This window comes from Nicotiana tabacum, chromosome 23 (assembly GCF_000715075.1).
Source record: "Nicotiana tabacum cultivar K326 chromosome 23, ASM71507v2, whole genome shotgun sequence".
NCBI lineage: Eukaryota > Viridiplantae > Streptophyta > Magnoliopsida > Solanales > Solanaceae > Nicotiana > Nicotiana tabacum.
Genome location: NC_134102.1, coordinates 111,734,581 through 111,747,498, shown reverse-complemented (window position 1 = coordinate 111,747,498; position 12,918 = coordinate 111,734,581).

Genomic DNA, 12,918 nt, shown 5'->3' with positions numbered 1-12,918 from the left:
TTATGCTTATTGGGCTTATTTGATAGTTCTCTTGTGTGTTTCTCTTTGCATATTTAACCATATTTGTGTTGTATTTATTAGGTTTTAACTTACGAGGTATGTGCCAGGTGGTGTTAAATGTGAACTGATGATTTGGGTCAATAGTTATGAGGTCTTCATGTTCCTTGCATTGCTGCCAGTGTTGTGAAGGCTTAAAATGAGGTTTTAACTGCAATGAGGCTAATTGCCGGTGCTGTAGTTGATTATGGGCAGCTATTGTGGCCAGAGTTATTGTTATGGGCATATGTGTAATGTGTTACATTGTGTGTTTGTACCTGGTGAGTGTAGGCAAGAGTTGTTACAAGTGTTTGGGGCTGATACCATGTGTTGATGTGGAAATCGCTTATTTTGGAAATGATCAAATAGTGAGAAATTTGATTCTAAGGTTTATCAGTGTGGATGGGAGAAATAATCTTCAATTGAGATGGTGTTGTCTTACCTATGTGGATTGGGGTGACATGGTATCACCTGCAAGTATATGTATGATGATTGCATACAATGATTGATGAACTCGGAATGGTTCTTGGCACGTTCGAGGACGAATGTTTGTTTAAGAGGGGGGAGAATGTAACGACCCGACTGATCGTTTTAAGAATTATCATCCTGTTAGGCATCTTAAGGTCTCGAGCAACTTCGTATTATGTATTATGACTTACGTGTGTGGTCGAGTTTGGTTTTCGGATGATTCGGGATCAATTTGGAGGAACAATTATTATTTTGGAAGTTTAAACGATAAGAGTTGATCGGAGTTTGACTTTTGTACGGATGACTCCGGAATGGTGTTCTGATGATTCCGATAACTTCGTATGGTAATTTTGGACTTAGGCTACGTATGGATTTGGATTTGGAGGTCCGTAGGATAATTTGATATTTTTTGGCAAAAATTGGAAAGTTGAAGGTTTGGAAGGTTGGGAGGTTTAACTGGGAGTTGACTTTGTTGATATCGGGTTCGGATTTTGATTTTAGAAATTGGAATATGCATGTTATGTCATTTATGACTTGTGTTCAAAATTTGAGGTCAATCTGAATTGATTTGATAGGTTTCGGCACGAGTTTTGAAAGTTGGAAGATTTAAAAATTCATAAGTTCGATTGGGGTGCAATTCATTGTTTTGATGTTAGGTTTCAGGATTTGAGGCCTCGAGTAGGTTCGTGTTATGTTTTGGAACTTATTGGTATGTTTGTGGAGTCTCGAGGGACTTGGGTGAGTTTTAGATAGGTTTAGGTTGTGTTGCGCTTGTTCTTTATGTTTCGATGTCGTTTCTTCAAGCATAAACGGTACCACTTTAGGCAAATGAACTCCAAATGCAATTTTTATTGAAGCATTAGATTTGTATTGTAATAGCGGAGCCATAGCAAAAAGAATCGTCGAGTTCAGATATCGTATGAGAGAGTTATGCCTATTTCCGTGTCGGAAAAAAATGCTGGTTTCTGGTGTAGTATCCCAGTGCTTGCAAATACGAACATTTGTTGGCATATGCAACTTCTGCACCGTACTAGTTCGCATTTGCGAACATTTTATTGCAATTACGACATTTCCCAGTCCTGTTCTTGTTCGTAATTGCGAAGGCTTCTTCGCTTTTGCGAGGGTTAGCAATTGCGAACTCTGGATCGCAAATGCGACATCTGCAACTTGTTTTCAGTTGTGTAATTCGGGGTTTTGCTTCATTTTTTGATATTTTTGAACCCTAGGTCCGAGAGTGGGCGATTTTGAGAGAAAAAATTCATCTACAATCGTTGGGTAAGTGCCCTTGTTCAATTTCTATGTATATTTCATGATTATATTTGAGTTCTAACATCAAAATAGTGAGAGTCAAAGTGAAAAATTGGGAAAATTGTAAAATCTTACAAAAAATAAAAAATGAGGATTTGGAGGGCGATTCATTATCGGAATTTGATAATTTTGGTATGATTGAACTCGTAGCGGAATGGGTATTCAGATTTCATCACTTTTGGTCGGGGTTCGAGGTGCGGGCCCGGAGTTGACTTTCGAATTGACCTTTTAGTGTAAAATTAAACGTTGAAGTTTTATTATCCGAAATTATTTCCTATGAGTTTTATTTATGTTATGAAATTATTTTGATTAGATTTGAGCCATCCGGAGGTCGTTTCACATGAGAAAGCTATTTTAGAGTATCGGCCTAACTTCGTCAAGGTAAGTATCTTGCCTAACCTTGTGTGGGAAAATTACCCCTTAGACATTGAGTCGTATGTGCATTGTTTTTAATGTGAAAACCGTGTACGCGAGGTGACGAGTACGTACTCGGCCTTATATGTACAAATTATATCGGTTCAAACTCTTAGGCATCTTTTATGTATTTATTTGGAAATCGTTGGCACATGTTATGTTCTTCCTTCGCCGTGTTCACTATTACATGCCATATTGGAAATTGTTGTTATATGTCACATTATTTACTTGCTGAGTTTGTTTTATATGCTTATTTGGACTTGTTACTACTTTAACCTTTATTTGAATTCTTTGATTATTGAGTTGCCATTTTATGGAAGATATTTTCATTAGTGAGTTTTCCCTTAATTAATTAATTGGAATTGAAGTAAACAAGATGTTGATATCCAATTTTGCCCCTATATTTTATAAATTTCATATATACTTTTAAAATATCATTTCTGCATCATCACCAATTTACAAGAGTCATATAAGAACTTTCAGTAATTTTTCATATTTTTTAAGGCTTTAAAATTGATTTTCTCTTGCATTTAAATTGTTAAATGTTTATTAATTATCCTTTAAAATTATTTTTTGATGACTTATTCATCTAAATTTATTATCTACACCCACATGTATGTATCATAATATTTTACTTCATTTTATATAATCACATTTGTATTTTTTGAGCTATTTACATAATTTTACAATAATAGCCTATACTCTACAATTAATTGCATTTGTCATTTTATTTAGGTTCAAAATAAATTTTACATATTTTTATAATCTTCAAATATTATTTTAAAGTATTAAGTTTCATAAATAGTATTTTTATATTTTATTTAACTATTTTATTAAATTATTTTCCCTTAGTTTCTTGTATTTAAAATCCAGCCCAATCCTCAACCAATATTTCGGGCCAAATTAATGGCCCAAGTACCCCAAACCTCAGCCCAATAACCCCTAACCCAATGCCAGCAACCCACTACCCTATACCCGTCCGCTAACCCGATCGGATACTCACTAAATCCTGGCCGTTAATCTTTGAGATCAACGCTCCCCCTTATTTTTATTACCCACACCCCTGAAACCATAACCCATTACCTCCCAAATGGCTGCCCCAAAATACTCTCAACTCCCCCCTCTCTTCTAAGAAACCCTAACAGCCGCCTCTCCTAATCTTCCCCGATTTCGACCTAAAATATGAAATCATTCTGTGATTCACTTACCTTATTCGTAATATCTCGCTATTATGTACGTGTCTGTGGAATTACTTGAGTACTTGCTCGATTTTGGCAAGTATGACCTTCTGAGATCGGACTAGATCGACTCTGACCTATAGAATTTGGATGATATTGTGTCCATATACATGAGAGAAAAGGGCGATTCTCGCCTTTACTTGCTCGCTTGCGACCCAGGAACCCTAATTAGGGTTTGGAATTTGATTTCTTTATTTCACCAGTTACTCTACTAATTGCATGTAATATTTTCCTTTTTCTGGTTTATGTTTTCTTGATTTCTTTCCTTGATTACTCGCCTGATTCAACACTATATAAATCCCTCTCCCAAATTCCCCCAGGAAGGAGACATTAATCACTATTATTCTTTTACTCTTTCACTCTATATTGTTCTGAACTTTGGCTCTTGGCCGACTGAAAGTCAGGGCCACCGAAATTCGGCTAATTGACCTTTCTTGGTGCGATCACTACCCGAGGTTCATCTGAAACCCTTGGGAACTCTGACGCACTGAGATTTTGGGTTCTACTGCTCTTTGTTGACGTTTGGAGTACTGTTGAGATTGTTCCTGTTGTTTATTTGTTTATCACTTGATAACTAGTAAGTTCTTTGGCCTTCGCAGTTTCATTCTCCTTTGTTTGTGTTCGTATTCTGTACACTCATGCCACTAAAATTTATGTGAGTCAATATGTTTCTATGCCATCGCTGTATGCAGCCTTATTGGCTCTGAAGTTGTCTTGTGACTTTGAACTTTTTCTAGTATTTACACTTGCCTAAAATTCCTAACTCTAATATGTCTATTACCTGTGTTTAATATGAATAATTGTTGGATTTCTTAAGAATGTTTACCTTAATGTGTGTGTTTGAATGCTTATTACCTGCTACTCTCCCTAAATTTATCCCCTACTTTTTTCTGCATCCTTACGATAGACCAACTCATGTGTTCTAATGTATCTGATACTCTACTGTGACCAATTCTTAACTGTTATATCAGCCAATTGTGAGTTTTATTGTGTGTTCCATGCTTAGTTCAATCCCGGGTTGTTAAATAATACTTATAAACTGTAAGGTAAAATCCAATATCCAGCCTTTATGTGACAATCTAGCTCTTAATGTGTCTTTGCATATTGAGAATTCTGGCTCTACTAAACCTATTTAGTTTGCTATGTTATGCTGATGTTTGTTGTCAATCCTGCTTTCCTACCCTGTCCTGGATTGTTATGACAACCAAACTCATGCTTAGGAAGTAATTTAGTCCACGCCTAACTTGTTACTCTTTTGGTCCTGCCGTTGATGAGGACCTGTTATTTTGCATTTGAGATTCTCTTGTGTGTTTGCTGACTTGCTCAATCCTGCACTCCTTAGCACCAGTTCAGACATTAGGAATAAATCTTATTGCTGACCTTCTTTCACTATACATGGCAAAATAGTATTAGATTTGATGCTTGTTTCTCTTACTGTTGAAGTTTGATATTGTCTCTTGTACTGTGATAACTTTCTCTTGTTAAGTAATTGCTCGACCATGAACCTATACTGTTAATTTCCATGTTGAACTTACTATATTGAGGCTGTTCTTTATTGCTTCCTTAGCTTTTCATGATCAAATCCCCTATTTGAAAATTGCCTTAAGCTATTTTTGACCATGCTAGTGTTTGAAACTTCATTCGAAAGACTCTGTTATCCAGGATAATCAATCATGTTCCCTTAAAATGCAAGCATGAACTCATCTTGTGTGTGTCCTGCCAACATGTCATATGATTTTGTCTATACATCTTGGTGATAATTAGCTTTACAGCTTTAAGAAAATAAGTGTGTGGGCTTTCTTCCTGGGTTAGTTAGTTCAACATATAGTCTGTTGCTTTTGAGCTTGGCTGTTAGATTCAGACTTACTACAAGTCTTATGAGCTGGGTTTTTGAGTCTACTAGAGCTGTCGGAGGCCTAGAAAAGCATTGTTTTATCTTTACTGGGCCTATCACTCGGCCTATGGTGGTATTTTATGTAATTATTCATATTTGATTATTTTATTTGGGTTGTAATAAAAGGGGGGATGGGGTATTCTAATACTTGCATGAATGGATAGAAAACATGCCTATAGGGTCTATGTGTTCTATTTGCTATTACATCCAGCATGCCTTATTTGTTTCGTCCAGCTTGTGTTGTACACTGATAGGAATCGTGCCTATAGGAATCATGCACACATTTCACTTAACTTGCTACACTTATTTCCATGTCCACTATTCAACGTTCTTAGATAATATGCCTATAGGATACAACAATGCAATACCATGGCTATAAGGTCAACTGTTTCATGCTACTTTTGTAGTGCCTCACTTTGATAGCCTGCCTATAGGGATAAAGTGTTATAAAATCAAGTCTAATTGTTAGAAATAATGCCTATAGGGTGTTTATTAACGCTACTAATCCTGTGTTTTCAAGCGACTTCACTGCCTAATCATGCGACTATTAGAGAACATGTCTATACGGTACTGTCACCTGCCTAAGACGCATATCTATAAAATTAGCATTGGTAATTCAGAATTATGGGATTGTTTTCACCATCTTATTACGCAAACGATTAGATATCCTGTCTATAGAACTTGTAAAGCTCTAATCTGCCTATACGTCAGTCCAGAAATTATAGCAATGCCTGTAAAATACTGGAATCATCTAGAAATCATGCCTATAGGACTTAATGATTCTAATACATCTTAATTCTGTATACTGCCTAACCAGAAATCTGTTTGCGTGCTTTCGTGCTTATGTGTGGAGGTTAACTTGAGCCTTTTATTGCTATTGTATGTAGTCCTATCTGTTTTGAATGTCGCCTAGTTTTATGATTTTTTAGCAACCTAAGTAAAGTCTAGAACCGCCTGATAGTTGGTCCAGAGCCTCCTGGACCATATGCATGGGACGGGTAGTGCACGCATATGGCACGACTTAGAATTGAATTAGAACGCCTTTAAGTAAACAACTTCAACATAGTAATCGGGTAGCAGGAGATGATAGTCTGTGCCCGCTGAATAATATGAGCAACCTCTACCTTAAGAGAGTTGCGATGTATTATTTATGTTGCACGGGGTGATCCTTTAGGCTAAAAAGTTAGGACCCCCTCCTCCTTTTTATACGCGTGTTATTTTCACTTAGTCATTCAACATAGATCAATATAGTTTGTACCTTTGTAGTTATTAAGACTTGTACCGATTGTCATATTTTTAAATAAGACTCCACAACTTCTAAATTTTTCTTCTATTTATTTGATTACCTAGCTTAATTACATAATCCACATAGTCTAAAGTTCGGCCAGGACCCACAATTATGGACCTTGAAGAGTGCCTAACACCTTCTCTTTGAGGTAATTTAAGCCATTACCCGATATTTGGTAGCGTTGACTAGTCAAATAGAGTTATTTGCAAACAGGTGCCCTAACGCACCATAAAAATCATTAGGTGGTGACTCTTCTCTCTTTCAATACCCATTTAAAAAGAGTTGTCGCATGTCGAAGCCCGCTCTCGCGAGAAAATTGGGCGCGACAGCAAGGCGACTCCATTGGGTAAACTTAGGTTTTTACCATAATAAACTTGACTTATGTGGATTACTTTCCTTTATTTGTTTTAAACTGCTATTACATGCACATCACTTTCCTTATTCACCTTTATTTATTTTAAACTACTATTACATGGACATCCATTTCCTTATTCACCTTTATTTGCTTTAATCTTCTATGACGTGCACATCCCTTATCCTCTTTTATTTGTTTTAAATTGCTATGACATTCACGACCTCTCCCCATCTCCTTCATCTTGTCTAAGACTGCTATATTATGACTCTCCCATCCCTATTTCCCTACCTGCATCATTACGTTCTCGCACATATTTTGAGCTAAACCGACTTCTCTCTTTTGTCTTTCTTTTATTTTCTTTACATATTCACTTTTGCTATTTTATTTACTGCTTTTACGTACTTTTATCATAAAAATACTTGGAAATATGTTATTATTTTTGCATAAAGCATGCTCCGCATCATACTCCACTCGTGCCAATTATCAACATAGCGGTGCTTGATGAGTGTCCACACTTTCCTGAAATCACCCTTTTTAAATCCGAAAGGCTTACTTGCGGTAGACTAGTCGATCAACGATTCAGTCGACGATTCCGTGCCTTTCCCTCTCAAGTTGTTCACTTGGGAGTACCAGTCTAGACCCTTCTAGAAACCCTACTCTAATATGAAATGTACACACATCATGATAAACCTAGTACGTGTTGAAGCGTTGTTAATGTAACAACCCGCTAAGATGAGCCTCGTCTAAAGTCAGACGGGAATTCCACAGTCCCAATGGACACTATCATATTATGTGCATTACTTGGAGAAAATGTGCCAACGTGTTGATCCTTATTGCGTAAGTAGTCAAATCTAGAGGGGGAAAGGGATAACCTTTGTTTGTTTGCAGAAAATGAAGCACGAAATCCCCAGGTTCGGTATGGTCCAGAATATCCCCCCTTTGCTACTTGACTAGTGGAAAGACCTTGCACCTTATGACAAGAATCATGTGAGGATAGTAATTGGTGACCTGCCATCTTTATTGAACATTCAACCAAATAGGGAACTGATCGAGGCCGCCACCATGTTCTGGGACGAGAAAAGAGCTATTTTCTGATTTGGCAATATAGAAATGACTCCTCTCCTAGAAGAAATAAGAGGTTTCGCCAAGTTGCCTTGGGATAGTCCGGGATTACTGGTACCAAAGAATCGTACTCCCCGCAGTTTTCTGAAAATATTAGGTTTTAAGAAGAATGACGAACTGCTCTGTCTAAAGAAATCATATATCCCTTTTGAGTTTCTTTACGAGCGTTATGGGCATAGCAAGTCATATCGTCTTCATCATGATGAACTAGCCATTACTTATTTGGGATGGGTACATCGCCGGGTTTATGTGTTCATTGTCTACTTCTTGGGGTTGTTGATATTTCCAATGAAAGGAGGAAGGATTCATACTCGTTTAGCCATGGTCGTAAGGACCTCAATGGATGGTATCGAAGGACAAACTTATACTATCATTCTAATGATCTTAGCTGAAATGTACCGCACTCTAGATTAGTGCAAGTAGGGATTCTGACACTTTGACGGTTGTAATCTATTGCTACAAGTCTGGTTGCTGGAACACTTTCAGAGGGGCGAGTATCGTCAATAACTTCTGCGAAGTCCACTAAATGACTACATAGCCAACCATCACCCAAAGAAAATGACGTTTGTTCTAGACAGGTTTGCAAAGCCTGGAAATGCTGTAAGTTAGGTGCATTTCTTCAGCAATCTAAAATACGAACATGTGCATTAGATGTTCAAATGATTTCCTAGTAGTAAGTTCATCATCAGATCGAAGGGGACTACTCACTTGGTGCTGATCGGGCTGCGAGGTATCCACCCTTACGCTCCTACAAGGGTAATGAGATAAGCCGGAAAAAAATAGTCATACCTCGGGTTTCCAATATGGTCCAGTACACGGCAGATTTCAAGGGAGATGCCAGTACGTTCAAATTCCAAGCACAACACATGTGGAACCAAAAGATCATTGTGGAAAGGGAAACTATTGAGCCAGATAGGTACCACGTCGGTCATATGTACTACTATATGTCATGGCTAGAAGACGATGTAGCAGGAGACATCAAGCCGGGAGTCAATCTGAAGGATAGGGTCATAGATGAAGTGGCTGAGGCATATGTTAAGTATAAGAGGCTGTGCAAAAGGGTGTTCGAGTCCGAAGCTAAACATCTAGAGCAACACAAAGTGACCATGGAGGCGATAAGGGAATGGAAAGAGATTACCACCAAGTCAACGGAACGATTGGAATACTTGGAACAAGGACTGATGGAGTTGGAAGGTAAGATGAGAAGGAGACTCTCGGATTTTCAAGGCATGAACAACGATGAAGGAGGGAATCTAGAAAAAGCTTACTTACTATTGGATATGCGCGACCTGGGAAACTTGATTGATGGGGTCAAAAGAGCCAAGCATGGAGAAGGTCCTTCAAGGACCCAGTAGATTAGGAGATAATGTTCTTTACTACTTTCTATATTAGATTAGATTTCGATGTAATAAGGCTTGATGCCATTATTGACTTTATTATTATTATCGATTTAGTGAAAGTTTGGTTTTGGCTCATTTTTGCATTAATGAAATGAAGCAAATGTTGGCACCAATTTTCTCCAAGTCTATGTGTCGCTTAGGCCTACCTCAGGCACAATGAGGTCCCCAAAATTAGGACGTGAATTATAGCATGACTTTGTGAAACATGTTTAAATATTGCGAACACTCTTTTATTTCACCTTACTGATTTGGTTATCTTTTTGCTTTTTCTTTCTTTCTTTCTTTTGATTATTCCCATTCCTACTGGTTGGTTCGTGAATACTGACATCATTAGCATACCATACTAGATCCATAGGTCCTCCACCTAGTGACCTGAAAAGTAAAAGCAAGGGCAAAGATAAAATGGATGATTTAAGCGGTATCAGGAAAGCAATACTGCTATGACAGAAAATGTTAAAACTTCAGATGGAAGAAGTACTTCGGGGCAGAATGAGTTGGTCTTACGTTTGGAACAGAAAATCTTGGAATTACAGGGCGAGCTTGAGCAGGTCCAAAATTTGGCAAACCTCTCCCTCATTGTCAATGTTTCCGACATCAACCAGCAAAACCCGACTACCCAGAACCAATCATCACCACAAAATGCACAAAATCAGAATCCACCACCCATAGTTCCGAATCCTCCCGCACAACACCAGTATCATAATCCCTTACCTCCATAAAACCTTAAATCGCCTTCAGTGCCAACCCCTCAGCAACACCACCACCGTCCAACTCAATACCCGCAAACCACCATTTATCACACATCCCAAATCGTACCACAACCCACTCCCGATTTCCAAAACTTAACCAATGACCACCCATATACCCAAGTTCCAGGAATTCATCAATGCAACCCGATATATATGGAAACCTTACCCCATACCCTGCAACAAATCCTATACATGCCCGAATCAACTGAGAATGACCTGCTCATTAGAAACATGGCGGAGGAACTCAAGAAACTCACAGGGAGAGTCTAGAGTATTGAAGGGCGGAAAGGCGTTGAAGGTCTAAACTGTGAGAACCCGTGCATTCAGCCGGATGTGGAACTGCCAGAGGATTACAAACCTCCCATGTTCGAAATTTTTTATGGTACTGGTGATCCGAAGGTGCATCTAAGAACATATTGCGACAATCTTGTAGGAGTGGGTAAGAATGAATAAATCCATATGAAATAGTTCATGCGAGTCAATATGTTTCTATGCCATCTCTGTATGCAGTCTTATCGGCTCTGAAGTTGTCTTGTGACTCTGAACTTTTTCTAGTATTTACACTTGCCTAAAATTCCTAACTCTGATATGTTTATTACCTGTGTTTAATATGAATAATTGTTGGATTTCTTAAAAATGTTTAACTTAATGTGTGTGTTTGAATGCTTATTACCCGCTACTCTTCCTAAATTTATCCCCTACTTTTTTCTGCATCCTTACTATGTTCTAATGTATCTGATACTCTACTATGACCAATTCTTAACTGTTATATCAGCCAATTGTGAGCTTTATTATGTTTTCCATGCTTAGTTCAATCCCGGGTTGTTAAATAATACTTATAGTCTGCAAGGTAAAATGCAATATCCAGCCTTTATGTGACAATCTAGCTCTTAATGTGTCTTTGCATATTGAGAATTCTCGCTCTACTAAACATGTTTAGTTTGCTATGTTATGCTGATGTTTGTTGTCAATACTGCTTTCCTACCCTGTCCTGGATTGTTATGACAACCAAACTCATGCTTAGGAAGTAATTTAGTCCATGCCTAACTTGTTACTCTTTTGGTCCTGCCGTTGATGAGGACCTGTTATTTTGCATTTGAGATTCTCCTGTGTGTTTGCTGACTTGCTCAATCCTGCACTCCTTAGCACCAGTTCAGACCTTAGGAATAAATCTTATTGCTGACCTTCTTTCACCATATATGGCAAAATAGTATTAGATTTGATGCTTGTTTCTCTTACTGTTGAAGTTTGATATTGTCTCTTGTACTGTGATAACTTTCTCTTGTTAAGTAATTGCTCAACCAAGAACCTATACTATTAATTTCCATGTTGAACTTACTACATTGAGGTTGTTCTTTATTGCTTCCTTATCTTTTCATGATCAGATCCCCTATTTGAAAATTGCCTTAAGCTATTTTTGACCATGTTAGTGTTTGAAACTTCATTCGAAAGACTCTGTTATCCAGGATAATCAATCATGTCCCCTTAAAATGCAAGCATGAACTCATCTTGTGTGTGTCCTGCCAACATGTCATATGATTTTGTCTATACATCTTGGTGATAAATAGCTTTACAACTTTAAGAAAATAAGTGTGTGGGCTTCCTTCCTGGGTTAGTTAGTTCAACATATAGTCTGTTGCTTTTGGGCTTGGTTATTGGATTTAGACTTACTATAGGTCTTATGAGCTGGGTTTTTGAGTCTACTGGAGCTGTCAGAGGCTTAGAAAAGCTTTGGGTTATCTATACTGGGCCTATCGCTGGTCCTATAGTGGTATTTTATGTAATTATGCATATTTGATTATTTCATTCGGGTTGTAATAACTTGTAATAACGAATGATGGGGAAGTTAATAAAAGGGGGGCTGGGGGTATTCTAATACTTGCATGAATGGGTAGAAAATATACCTATAGGGTGTATGTGTTCTATTTGCTATTACATCCAGTATGCCTTATTTGTTTCGTTAAGCTTGTGTTGCACACTAATAGGAATCATGCCTATAGGAATCATGCACACACTTCACTTAACTTGTCAAAATATGCTACATTTATTTCCATGTCCACTATTCAACGCTCTTAGATAATATTCCTATAGGATACAACAATGCAATACTTTTTCCAATCTAGATACCATGGCTATAAGGTTTAATAATTAATCAACTGCTTCATGCTGCTTTTGTACTGCCTCACTTAGATAGCCTGCATATAGGGATAAAGTGTTATAAAATCAAGTCTAATTGTTAGAAATCCTGCCTATAGGGTGTTTATTGATGCTACTAATCCTGTGTTTTCAAGCGACTTCACTGCCTAATCATGTGACTATTAGAGAACATATCTATAGGGTACTGTCACCTGCCTAAGACGTATATCTATAAGACGTATATCTATAAAATTAGCATTGGTAATTCAGAATTATGGGATTGTTTTCACCACCTTATTACGCAAACGATTAGATATCTTGTCTATAGGACTTGTAACGCTCTAATCTGCCTATACGTCAGTCCAGAAATTACAACACTGCCTGTACAATACTGGAATCATATAGAAATCATTCCTATAGGACTTAATGATTCTAATACGTCTTAATTATGTCTACTGCCCAACCAGAAATATGTTTGCGTGCTTTCGTGCTTATGTGTGGAGGTTAACT